The sequence below is a fragment of the Leptinotarsa decemlineata genome, unplaced genomic scaffold, assembly GCF_025532065.1.
Source record: "Leptinotarsa decemlineata unplaced genomic scaffold, Ldec_3_MD MMD2_tig00026299_RagTag_RagTag, whole genome shotgun sequence".
Classification (NCBI taxonomy): Eukaryota; Metazoa; Arthropoda; class Insecta; order Coleoptera; family Chrysomelidae; genus Leptinotarsa; species Leptinotarsa decemlineata.
The window spans coordinates 959,991-974,081 of NW_027412676.1; the positions used below are offsets into that span (position 1 = coordinate 959,991).

The 14,091-nt window shown below is 34.0% G+C and overlaps 1 long non-coding RNA gene across 1 annotated transcript; it reads right to left on the reverse strand.

Annotated features, from left to right (window-relative positions):
• Window positions 1-457: 457 nt before the first annotated feature.
• Window positions 458-1,811, reverse strand: LOC141484944 (uncharacterized). The gene is made up of 3 exons (XR_012466894.1): window positions 1,168-1,811; window positions 1,010-1,102; window positions 458-709 (listed from the first exon to the last, which is right to left on the reverse strand). It is a non-coding gene; the product is annotated as an uncharacterized lncRNA (long non-coding RNA).
• Window positions 1,812-14,091: the final 12,280 nt, after the last annotated feature.

Sequence of the window (14,091 nt, forward strand, 5' to 3'; positions counted from 1 at the left end):
CCAAAGTATATTCTATTAAGAATATTCCAGGATTAGAACCCGAAGAATATTCATAAAATATTCAGAATAATCTTAGTTTATTGTAGGAATATACAATAGAGAAACACCATAGAATATTATTTAAATATATTTTATGAATATTCTAGGAATATTTGGAATATTCCAAGAATGTGACGAGTAACCGCTATTAGGCATGTATATATTGCATTTTGATACAAGATTCACACAAGTAATAAAACACATAATATTCATAAACAAATATATTTTAAAAACAATATACACTGAAATATTTGACGTTTCAACCAATATTAAAAATAAAAAGTCTAATTCAAAATATTTATTCACTGAATAAAATATTCCTGAATATTGTCATATTACAAATATTAGAAATATATTCAAATTAGGATGTTCCTACTCTCAAACAAATGTATACCAAAAAATATACTAAAATAACTCTGTGAATTCATCAGCACTAATTAAAAAATGATAAATATATCATTTCATTGAAAAAGAAAAAGTGTATTACATCAAGAAATAGGTTAGGTTTCTCACTTAAAAAATAAACCCACAAATGAAGTATTTAAAATGAGTGGTATGATGGGTTCGTCAATGAATTCCACTTACTTAAAGTTATCCAAACTTTGATCACCAAAATAGTTTTCCTTATATTTGTCCAACAATGCATCAGCCAGTGTTTCAATAGTAATACCTAGAACAAAATGTACATTAACGTTCATTATCACTATTTGAAAGTGGCACAATAAAACTGGAATAAAAATCAAATAGATATTTTTCGCATAGGTTACTCATGAACATTTACAACATTTTATGACTTGGAGAGCAACTTGCATTGTCTTGTTGAAAAGTACTCATTACGTTTTCAGTTCCTTGGCGCACCTGCCTGTACCAGGTACCACTCTGTTTCCTTTGGGCAAATTGATACTATCTTGAAAACGAGTGATAAAAATCATGAAAACAAATGATACAAAAGAATGTGTCATTCACTTACTTTTCTCTATTGAAGATACACAATTGAAATCACTCTAATTCAAACATGTACTTAGTCAAACCAACAAATCCCACACATCAACTCTCCTCGAACCTAAAATGAGGTATAGCAGGTTAATCACCATGACTTTACTATCGATACTATTGCATTTTACTTACTTTTCTTGAAGACTGAATATATGCAACTCTCCTGTTTGAAGATCCAAAATCAAACTATTTGCTGTACTGCAAATTGGACAACCCCAAATTATAAATGGTACACTGAACGTGACAGAATTATACTTTGATAATAACACCAACACACCATGCATTACACACGCGAACCTGCCACGTCAACCGCCATGTTGAATCAAATGTCGAATTTAACGCAAATGTACCATGCATTAAGGGACAGCCGCTTTCACAGAGCTTATTCGACTGTCGCGCGCTACACTTCAATTGACCAATGAGAAACGTTTACTCCAATTCTTCACTTCCCCATTTTTCTGTTTCCAGGATTTTTCACTTTGTAATTAAATAATTTCAAATACAGAAAGACAAACAGGATGTGAATTAACCAATTTATTGATGCAATTGGTTCATTTATTGGCCCATTCAAATTTTTTTGTCGTTTCCAACAGTTGCTGTAGGAGCAATTCATCCAGAATCTTCGCGTTGAGTTCAAAAACTGGTAACACTATCAGGGTTATATACATTAGGTTATGCATTCGATTAAGATCTTCAAATACTTTTGTTTTTAATAATATTGAATTATTTGAATACGTTATTATAAGATAATTCAAAATTCCATTGTATTGAAATATTCCAAAATATACCGTAGGGATATATTCTGAGAATATACCATATGGTATATTCGATCGACAATATTCTTAGAATATTCAAGGGAGAATAATCCATTTATAGACATTCTATGCACATTCTTTCGGGAATAATCCTGCCATATTCATTCAAGCATATTCTATGAATATTCTAAAGGCATGTATATATTCCAAGAATATTCTATGAATATTTGGAATATATACGTTCGTTTTATGATATACAGGGAATATTCCATGAATATCTAGTGCTGTGTGGGCACGAGGGTTTTTCAGTATTCCACAAATCCTAAATCGAATAAATATTACTTCATTGTTACTGAGAATGTCTTCTTAACTCACCCAAAAACGCCAGTATCAGTATCGCCACCTCTTTTAGTTGCTATGATTCAATTAGCTCAATGCGTTGAAAACATATTTTGGATGGCTGAAGTCTCTCAAAGTACAATTCCCCATACAAAGCTAGAGTTCAAGTAGCATTTCTCAAACATCAGACCTATACAAAAAGCATATAAACTTTTTTCCCATACAAATTCACATGAATCGGGTGATTATTTACATACTTGAGAGTGAATCAGTTATTCATATTCTGTTAATTCATGGCTCACTTTGAACAAATAAATTCATTTCAGTAGTCTCATAAATTTCTCTAGCTTTTTTTCATTTACCAAAAAACTTCAGAAACACACATTTATGTTCCATAAAAATTGGCTATTGAACAGTTTTTCCATATTTATACAAAACCCCTGGGCTTTCACCTCTACTTGCAAATTTTCGAAAGTGTGAAGTTCATGTATCTTTGAGTTCTGAGATATTGGTTTCTACATTTTTGAGACATCACAAATTTTTATGATGTTTTTCGGAAACAAACGTCGGGAATTGTCGGGTATTGTAATACATAGCTGAATTTGTGATTACAGTGGCTACAAAAATCGAGGTCCGTATTTAAAAAAGTAAAGTGGATAATGAAATCTACTTAATGAACAAAATGTTGCATTGCAAATTGGTTCATATCAGATTATAACAAATATGAAATAGTATCAAAAGTTCCTTTATCTTTTTTCTATATCATTTGAAATGGAGGCGGTAGAGCCATTAAACAAAATTCGAGTATTCTAGGTTTGATTAACAACCCCTGATATTTACGATCTGAGAAGAGATTATTCTAGTTCCCCAAAATGGGGAAACTCTTGTTCAAATTAACCGATCTCATATGTCTTACCGTTTCCAAGATATGACTAGTGGGATCAGCTAAAAAACGGCCTGTTGAAACTCTCATAATACCCCCTATCATCAATTTGTTCATATCCAAGAACCAGAATGAGTAACTTTGCTGATACTGGTTTCTACCGCGGAAAAATATAGTACTATCCGATTTGTTTTTAGGTGTAGTTTGACGCTGGCATTCAATTTATTATTTGTATCCAATCGTGAGAATAACTGTACATAATGATCATCATGTTCGAGTTTTTTTCAGAAGCTTAGTTAGCTAAATAATTTTCTTGTCAAATTGTCTTGAGCATAGTTGAGTTTTTTAGTTCGGGACTAAAGAAAAGAAGTACTCAACCACCCCTCAGTCAAATAATTCTAGGATATCAACAACTTTTTTATGAACTAGAGTTGGAAGTTATTTCAAGATACATCATGCTGAGTTTCAAGTCATTCCACTGCTAGAATGACTTCATAACGACGGAAATTATTTCGCTGATATTAAAGAAAAATTGAATTGTGCTTGTTCAGGCAATCATGAGGCCAGACCAAGATGGATAGAAATAACATGGTGCAATCACTTGAACCCTCCGTATGTAAACTATTTCAATGAAAACACTCCATTCATCCTCTATAAAATAAGAAGATCCAACGTACTGCAGCATTCCGTTCTGAGAGGCGCATACCAATGTTTACATGTAGAAACGATTCTTGTTCGACACATCAACATATGTACAAATTTGGGTCATAGGGGTTTCTAAGCACCTTTGGTCAAACTTTTGTTTACATCTTTTTTTCCATCAGATAAATTTATTAGGTGTCACTTTGACGTAAAATGAAATGAAGAACTGAGTGAGAAAGTGATGATTATCGATAATGTTACTCAAGATATAAATGAGTGTAATGAGCTTGGGCATATAATTGATGGATCACATGTATTTTTCCTCCAATGAAATTTTCAGAATGACTTTTCTGGCCTAATAGAATTTAAAAATTCTACAAAGCTTTTTTTCAAAGCTACAGACTTCTGTAGCTTCGAAAAATGAAACATTATAATAGGTACGATCAAAGACATCAAATCAATGTCAACTTCAGAACATCACTCGAAAGTTACCTTTCACAACGAGATTCACAAATAAAAAATCAAACACGGTACTTACACCATCCGTTAAACGAAGTCATCATTCCTCAAATGAAAAATTCTTCCTGACTATGTCAAAATGTTACGATATTATTAGAAATTGGAGAATGTTATTGTTGAAAGTGCAGACTTTATTGCAGAAAATTGACGTAACTCGTATATAAGCACGTATACATGGTGTGTGTGTGATTTGTAATAATATATTACAGCTGAATAATGTGAAATGGGGAATGTCCGCATTGGTCATGGCACAAACGGGTAAATCACACGAATACGTACCTTATGGGAATCTACACTTTCTTGAAGGAAACGGTTTTTTCTATACTTTTATATTTGCCATTTTCAATTTTCATAACCTTTTTAGCTTTCAACTTCTTCATCAATATATAAAGAATGGGGAACTTTGAAATGAAGCAGAGAAAAAAATTGAAACTACCAGTAAAAACTCTGCAAAAAAATACTGATAAGTAACTTCAACTCGGACGTCAATGAATATGTACATAAAACAGGTCATCTCACTAATTTCTCAGGAGGAGCTCTAATTTCAAGTTTTTTTTCTGGGGTTTTATTAAATTGTTTGAACTCGGGAACCTTCTGAAGCAAAGAAAGACTTATTTATATTGTTCAAATAATATAAACTCATGATATTCGTATGAGAACTTTAATTTTTCGTGATTTTTTATTCTTCATATTTATTATTCATATTTATTTTTAGTATGACATTAGATAGTAGGTGTATTACATATCAACCTACCAACTATGGCAACAACGATAAAGTTATTTTCGATGGATCTTAGTAATGGAACCAAACCATATCTATCAAATACATAAGTTATACTTCATTTGTTTATTTATTTGAAGAATGTATGCCTCTGAAGTGACCTTTTTAGTAAAACAGCTACAGGTTACATTTTGTTACATTACATGTTGTATTTCGTGTATATATCCATTTTGCTAACCGCATGTTCAGAGCTTAATAGATCATTATTGTTCTCTCATTGAACTTGCAAGTGAACTCTTTTGATATGCTATTCTGATGCAACTTGTGTTGAAGGTGGGGAACTGAATTGTATGATGGGAGTCTGAAAAAGTTTCCGACCTCAACATGAATATAGCAGCACTCGTAAATGAAAGCTAGTAAATTTCGTTGTTCATCTGGTGACAGTTACTCATCAAAGTTACAGCCATTTTGGGCGGGCAGTTGTTATGTAACAGTCATTTGAGTGAGTTGATGTGGGTGTTTTTATGAAAATGGACAGAATCAAGTATCAAGCTATCCTTAAATATTTGTTTTTGAAAGACAATACGTCTACGCACATCAAAGATGAGTGTATGAGGACTCTGCACCATCATTTAACACATTGAAATTTTGGGCAGCTGAATTTGAACGTGGCCATAAGAGCTTGGGAGACGATGAACGTTCGGGATGTCCATAAACTGAAACTACAAAGCTGTTCGCGCGTGTGCGTCGCTCTTGCTCACGTTTGATCAGCGGTACTCAACCTTTTTTTCCCTTGGGCCACATAGTCGCTACTGCTAGACCTTGCGGGCCGCAATAATAAAACTGAACTGAACAAACTACTTTCAGGTTTTGCGTTAGTAGAGTCAGAAGTTGTATGTAAAATACAATAAAACGCAACTGTAAAAATAAACCATTTATTTAAAAGTTATTGTGATGATTGACATTGACGCAAACTATTTACCATTTCTAATTAATCTGGCACAAAATTACTACATGCTATTCTCAAAACATCGTCCAGGTGTGAATCACCTAGTCGGGATCTATAAACATTTTTCTCATATTTCATTTTTGAATATGAGGATTCGCCCAGGTAAGTTGACGCAAACACGGAGCAAGTGTGCGCAATTTTTGAGCGTTTTGTAGTTGTCCGGTACTAATTTCCAGAATTCTTCATATTTGTTTACCTCTCTGTTTTCTTCAAAAATCGCCTCCGGATTTGTATCATTTTTAAAATCGATAAGTTCATCCGATAACTTTGCAACATCAAATCCCAATGCCGCAAGTTGTGAAGTAGTGCGGCTACTTCTAAGTGCCAGGGATTTTCCAATAACAGAAGACATTCCTTTATTTTTCGCAAATCCTTCTTGAAGCCCGTTGTTCAGGGAAACTAAGTAATAGAAATAGTAGTATAGTTTTCTGGGGACACATTAATTCCATCTTGTTGAGCTTTTATCAATATTGGAAAGTTATGTAGTTTTTTAATATTGATTTATTCGATGTATATCCTCAGCTTGTCTTCGAAAGCAAATACTTTACTTGCCAACTGTGAAATAATTTTATGTTCACCTTGTAAACGACGATTGAGTTCACCAAGTTTCTGTGTTATATCGCAAAGAAATGCTAGAAGACACCACCAACTATCTTGCTCAAGTTCTCAAGTCTTTCTCAAGGGATCAAAAACCAGCGGCGGCTCGTCAGAAGAGGCAAGGGAGGCTTAGCCTCCCCATAAAATTTGAGGCTGTTCTTCACAATGAATTAAAAGATATTGACAAATAATTATGATTATTTTTTTCTAAAAATGCTTGGGTACTTTATTATTTACCATTAATTTTTTATATAAATATATAATATGCCCGAAAAAACACAATCACTCACTACATAGTACGTACCACACTGTATCCTGCATCAACAAACGTCAAACGCACTGCTCATGAACGAATAACGAATAAACCATCAACCCGAAATAATAAATGCCAAACGTTGCAAGGGAACCAAGCCTCCGACCGCTTTAAAAAACACAAGTTCCGCGAGACCGAACCAACCAGCGACATACGTCCCGATTTGTAATTTTGGTTGAGGAAATTATAACGTTAGAGGAGGCTAGACTCCAACTGGTCTCCGTTAGTGTACGACTGTGTTTGTTTTTTATTCAATTATTCGGCCGGGATGCCGTGACCGATCGGGACTGAAGAATATTTCGGTAAATTTTTAGTGTTTCTTGATAATATTTGTTATTTGTGTATAAAACAGGCAGTATTGTATTATAGCAGTGCTTTTTGGTAATATTTTTAATGTGTTTTCAAAGTGTTTCCTTTCAATTTCAAGGTGTTTTCAGGTTTTCACTTTTCCATTTATTATGGATAAGTTGAACGAAATTAAAAATCTGACGATATAGTAGATTGGTTGCTGACAAATAATTTTAAGTCTTTATCTTTATCTTATGATAATAAATTTTACAGTATTAAAACCTGGGAAGGCCTCAACCAAATTTGATTTCAATTAAAGCGTCAGATAATCGACAAAATCGAGGATTTAATATTAGTTGGTACGATAAATGCGATTGGTTAACCGGCTCCATTAAACGAGAAAAACTTTTTTGTTGGCCCTGTGTTTTATTTTCCGTACAAACCGAATACCAAACGTGGTCTAAAATAGAATACTCCAATTTAAAAAATTTACCTCGTTCTACAGAAAGACATTTTGAATAAGGAGCATATATTTTCGTCTTGTAAATTAAAATTGTTTAGCAAACAAAATATAGTAACAGCTTTAGATACAGCTCAAAAAGGCCATAATTTTTTTTAATAATCAGGTTAGGGAGAATCGGTCGAATTTAAAAAGACTTATCGATATTTAGATTTATTTGGGTTCCCAAGAATTAGCGGACACGGACACGATGAAACCGAAGATTAGATTAATCGCGGCAATTACAAGGAACTTTTAATGTTATCACACGGAACTTTTAATGTTACGGGGCAAATATGATTCACAATTTGGTACTTTTTTAAACGGTAGCGTTTTTTCGGGCACTTCAAAAACCATCCAAAATGAGCTTATAGACAGTGTGGCTGGCATATATTATTAAGGAAAATATAAGCAAGGAGATTGAAAGTGTTTCTTTTTTTGCATGGGAAATTGATTAAACTACCGATATTACCTGTACATCACAACTTTCAATCGTTTTTAGGTATGTCAAAGATGGTAATGTGGTAGAACGTTTTATGGGTTTTCATGATGTTTCATCTGGGCGCACAGCTGACGATTTGTTTAATTTTTTATAAAAATAATTTAACAGAAATTTTGATGAATTTTAGAAATAACGATACATTTTTTAATAATATTTTTGAATCGATTGATTTAACTCTCGAAACCAATTTAGACTTACCCGATTTGAGACAAAATTATGAACAGATTTATAATGAAATATTGGACACCTTTCTAATGCAAATCAAAGTTAGATTTGAAGATTTACTTAAATTAAACTACTTTGATTTGTTGTTGTTTGGAAAATTTTCGTCCTATACCAAAGATTTTCCCCAAAAACTTTATAACGACTTAATAGCTCAGTATCCATTTTTTGGTGTTATTCAACTGAAAAATTAATTATTCGTAATATACAGCGACCCTCAAATGTTTCAAAATTGCAAGTCTGTTTCAGATTTATTAAATTTTATGTTCAAAAATGAAAAATTAAAAATGATTTATGTTAAATAACTCAAAGACAACCCTTTTTCCTTGTTTTTGTTTTTTTAATGGTCAGTTTTATTCGTATAATTTTCGGCAGTACACAATTTTTGTTTGCATATGCAAATATTACGTATTTTGCTTTAAATAGGTGCGGTACCCCAAAAAATTGTCTCGCCTCCGCTCCTGTGGGCTTTTCTGTGTGTATATAGTCTTTATGACTTTAGCCTTCCCTGTTCTCCAAGGCACGAGCCGTCACTGTGAAAAACCCCTACACATTTTTGTGTCGTTAACAGAAATTACTATTGTCAAATAATCTGAAAATATTGTATTAACCTTCAGGCTGCAGAAAAGGCTAGAGCCGCTGGAGGGTCGCATAGAAAAGGCTGGCGGGTTCAACTTATCCATAATAAAAGTGTTCGAATGAATATTTCCAACGCTCTGTTGGCGCAGTTTAGGTGCAATGAATCCGAGTTTTGGCACCGATTCATTGCCGTAGATGAAATTCGGATACACCATTATACCCCTGAAACAAAAAAACAGTCCAAGCAGTGGACTGCAAAGGGGGAATCGGCTCTAAAAACACTAATTTTTCTGCTAGGAAAGTGATAGCGACTGTTTTTCGAGATAGTCATGAAGTTATTTCAATCGATCATCTTCAAAAAAGAAAAACTATCATAGGGTTATTCTAAGCATTATTACTTGACAAGCTGGATTTGTGTGAGACCCTACGTCACTCGGCCGTGAGCGGCACCCAAAATGTTTTTCATATTCGCAATCGTGGACAGCCACGATTTTATCCAATAATGAATGAAAATATATTGTAGAACGCTTTTTGAGTAATAAACATCAATTCAATCCCTCCTCTGGAGTATTCATTGATGCTTTTCTGCATTTCTATATACTTATATATATACCTCAAACCCATTAAGAACAAAATCAAATAACTATCAAAATATTCGTGGATTGGGATTTTTTCACATAATTACTTACTATTAAAGATGCTGAATAAGATGGTGAAATATTTTGTCGGGCAGAAAAACGACCCCTGCAGAACTTCATTTGCATAAAGAGGCAAAATATTAAGATATATAGGTCTTTTTTAGCACCTCTCACTCTATATGATTAGGCAATAAATCCCCATTCACAGATATTTCAATGGGTTGATTAATTTTTGTTCTTAATGAATATAAGGGTGTGTAGAGGATGTTTTTCTGCCCGGTAAAATATTTCGACATATAGTTCTTATTCAGCTCCTCTATGCAAAACGATTCTCATCTACGAATATTTCGATAAACTTTTATTGAATTTTGTTCTGAATGATTATCCCTCACCCATCCGGTGGGGGATGTTTTGCCTTCCAGCAAAATATTTCAAACTATAAGTCTTTTTCAGCACGACGTTTTCAGCACGTAGGGGATTATGCAAAAAAATCCCCATCCACGAATATTCTGATAGTTATTGTTTTTTTTTTCTAAATTAATACAAGAGTGGTTGTGCTCCGCAAAATATTGCGGCATTCAGAATTTTTGCAGCAGAACATCCATAAATACTTCGAAGGAGTATTTGGAGGGTTTATCAATTTTTGGTTTTTGAATAAATATTAGTACCTATAACTAATGAACATCAAAATTCCTGCTAGTTTATGGCGGGCAACAATATTGAATCAATATTCATTTCTCCAAGAACATTTTGCAATATATGTTCATTTATTATTGAATAAAGTCGGTGCTGTCCACGAATTTGCATCACATTTTGGGAGCCGCTAACGGTCGAGTGCCGTACGCTCTTGCTGCAAATGCATAGCTAGAAATTCGTAGCTGCCTTCACGCCAGTTAGTTAGTAGAAACATTTCTTCATCATCAAACAATGAAACTATCAATACCACTGTCACATCAATATTTTCTACTACAATAATCACAAATAGAGCTGATTGTGCAAATAAATGATCCGTATCACTTTCTGCTTGGCTCGTATCAATTTAATTTTTCACCACATTTTTGAAGAGGAACCTGATAAACTTTCATTTATATTTTTACTTTTTCCTAAATATGTCTCGTCATTTATATTCAGAATCATGTGCATATATTTTTTTTAAATATGAAGTAATACGGTATGAACTGCTTAACCATCCGCCTCATTCACCAGATCTATCCCCAATCGACCTATTTTTGTTCCCATATCTAGAAATTGCGCTAAGGGTTTTTGTCTAATAAAGAGGCAATCGAACGATAAAAATCATCTTCCAAGAATATGAATCAGTTGATTCGACTAAATCATCCATTAACTGAAATCGTAATTCAATATATCATTGATAAATTCGAAGAATTTAAAAATAATAGTATTATAATAATAGTTATTTTAAAATAACAGTATTTATTGATACAATATCAGAAAACTGTTTCTTTCATTTCGATATATCACTTCTAGAATAATTTTCAGAGATATATTTCAAAGAAGTCATTGATAAGCATCGTGGTGTGACGTTTGAATGAGTACCGTGAAATGTTTTTTGGCAAATATTTTTTCACTTCTGGAATATGTTTATGTTTAGAATAACCCTACAACGAAAACTATAATCAAACTTCCGAGTGTGACGAATGGATATTTGTAATAATAATAATAATAATAATAAATGGGCTTTATTCAATGACATACATTGTTTATAAAGAAGAAGTAGGTACAAAAATCAATGAAAGGGCGAAGTTCAGCCGAAGCTGTTTTACAACTTAACCTGGGGGTTTTATATAGAAATATAAAAATAATTACCTAGTATACATTGGTAAGTGAGTAGTTCATGAATCTTGGTGAAACTAAGAAAAAAACGAAGGTTATAAATTCTAAATAAATATTAAAAATCTATTTAGCTTAAATAAGCTAAAATATATAGCAAAATATACACAAAAGTGAGACAAAGGGAAAACCATATGAGCAAAGCATAACATGAATATATTTTCTATCCAGAAGACTTCAGATATGTTTTCAAATTTTTCTGGAAATTATATATGAAATAGTGTCTAAATTCACTGGGCAGAGCGTTATATTGTTTGATAGAGTTGTAAATAAAACTGCGAGAAAAGCAGGCTGAGGCTTTTATGTGTATTGACGAGTAGGAGGAACTGCCAGGTTTGGCCACGGGTATCGGCTGTGCGAACGTCGAAGAGAGAGGCGAGGCGAAAATTCGCGCGACACCGTTTGCAGGCCACGGGCAGTCACGTTCGCCGTCGCGACCAATAGTCCGACAGCGAAATGTCTTTATCGAATTTATCTCGATATTGCTTGGAATGTAATAGTTTTTTGGTTCAGGACCTAATATTTGTAAGAGATTGTGGAGTACAAGATTTGAATAAGAATCGGGGTGTAGATGGAGAATTCCACAAGAAGTACGATAAATACAGATTATATCCAGAAAAATTTATTGAGTATACCAGGATGAGTATTGAAACCTTCGATTATATTCTTATGAATATTCCATTGGAGAAAAAAGTTCATGCAAATAGAATTTTAAGTGCCGCTGAAAAATTGTTTTCAACATTAAGATATGTACTTACCTATCTATACATATCCATCTATATTATTCTACATTACGTATTCATCTATATACCTATGTATAGAGGTAATATTTAATTAGCTGATCATATTTTGAAGAATTACCTATAGTATCCATCAGTATGAACAACTTTTCCCAAGAAAGTAATTGTCGCAAACGGATTTTTTTATAACTAAATTTATTTGGAACTATCTTTGCCCAAAATATTATCAGCTAATCAAATGTTACATTGTATATTAATATTTCATGAAATAAAAACACTTTCAGATAATTATGTTATTTATTGCAAAAATCTAAATTAAATGACAGTAATGTTTCGTACAACTGAAACAAAAAACAACTTCTAACTTGTAATTGACGGTAGAATGAATAATGAATTTCTAACTTTTTAATCAGTCTTCCAAATAGATGGTCTAGCTAGTATTTCAGCAATAAAAGTCTCGGTGTTCATTTTTCGCGGCGAAAACAACAAACTCGTTTGATCACTGCCTTATTCGCCGCCACTGCCGCTCGACTCCGTGGCTCGCGCCGTACTGATTCATGTATTTGTTTTATTCGCCCGTCGCGCCGCAAGTCGACCACGCGGTTCGCTTGGTACATTTTGCCGGTCGCCGTTGCACGTGACTTCATAAGTACATTGCTATGCGTTTGTTTCAGTCGCTAGACGCTTCGCCCTTCGCACCGCGCGAATAATCGCATCGGCAAGTGTCCCGTGGCCAGGCTGTTAGCAATCGGTAACCAACCTGACTCCTCGGACTTGGAGGATATATGGTCGAATTTTCTCAATTTTCTCATTTCTACTGAAATTTAAAGGTAACAAATTCAGATTATGAATGAAGAAACCTCATTGAGAAATCTTTACTAATTTACCAATTTCAGTTTCCGAATATAACACACGTAGTTCTATGAAGCTTTTTCTAATAACCTGAAACAATTCAGGATGTTTCAAAAGGTTTATCCGATTTTATGAGTCTACTTTAAACTGTATTATCCCAGTGAATGCTTATTCAATTAAATAGAAATAACCGCAATTTGAATAAGTGCTCTTTTGACAACGTAACACATCTCGATTAATTCCGTCACCATAGACATTGGATGTTCGGGATTCGATGAAGTCGACGAGGGCCGTTTTGCCTGGTCTCAATTAGTGAAGATTCTGCCGATACGAATGATACCGAAGTGCTTGAAAAGATGGCAGTCTGTTGACAAGAGGTCTGAGGAGTACACTCAATTCGTTTGATTTTCAGATGGTGATTTATGAAACGTGCAGACGAGAGATGTCGTGGAGCAGGATCAAACCTTTTCTGTTGACCAGTACAGGCTGCTACTGACGATTTTCTCACAATATGATTCTGCTATGATGGTTTGGTCCGGTTGCAGAAATTTATAGTGAATCACACCAGTCGCTGACCACTACACAGTAACCATAGTCTTTTATTGGTATGTTTTTGCCTTTGGGAAGTGCGGCGGTTACTCATTGGTATGCAGCCACTATCCTATTGTAGAGGATCACTTTTCATCACACGTGACGATCCGATCCAAATAAGGACCGTTTTGGTCGCCCAAAAGCAAAGAAGAACAGACTTCAAAACGTAACAATTTCTGTTTATCGTTTGAATTATGGGGCATTAATTTTTTGAGCTTTTTGACGTTTCAAACCATCAAAATCCACATGGGACCTGAGGCCCAGTTCTTCCGCCATTCCACGCACTGTTCATGATGGGTCAGTCTCCACAAGGGCCCTCAATTTCTCGTCCTGGAAAACTGTAGGTCGAACATTTCGGGACTCATCTTCGAAGCTAAAGTTTCTGGAACGAAATTTCGCAAACCAACGTCGAATAGTGCCTTCATTGATACTATCATTGCCAAATGCCTGGTTAATTTTTTGGGCTGTTTCGGAAGCGCTTTGGTTCAATTAGAATATGTAAAGAAAAATTGTCTG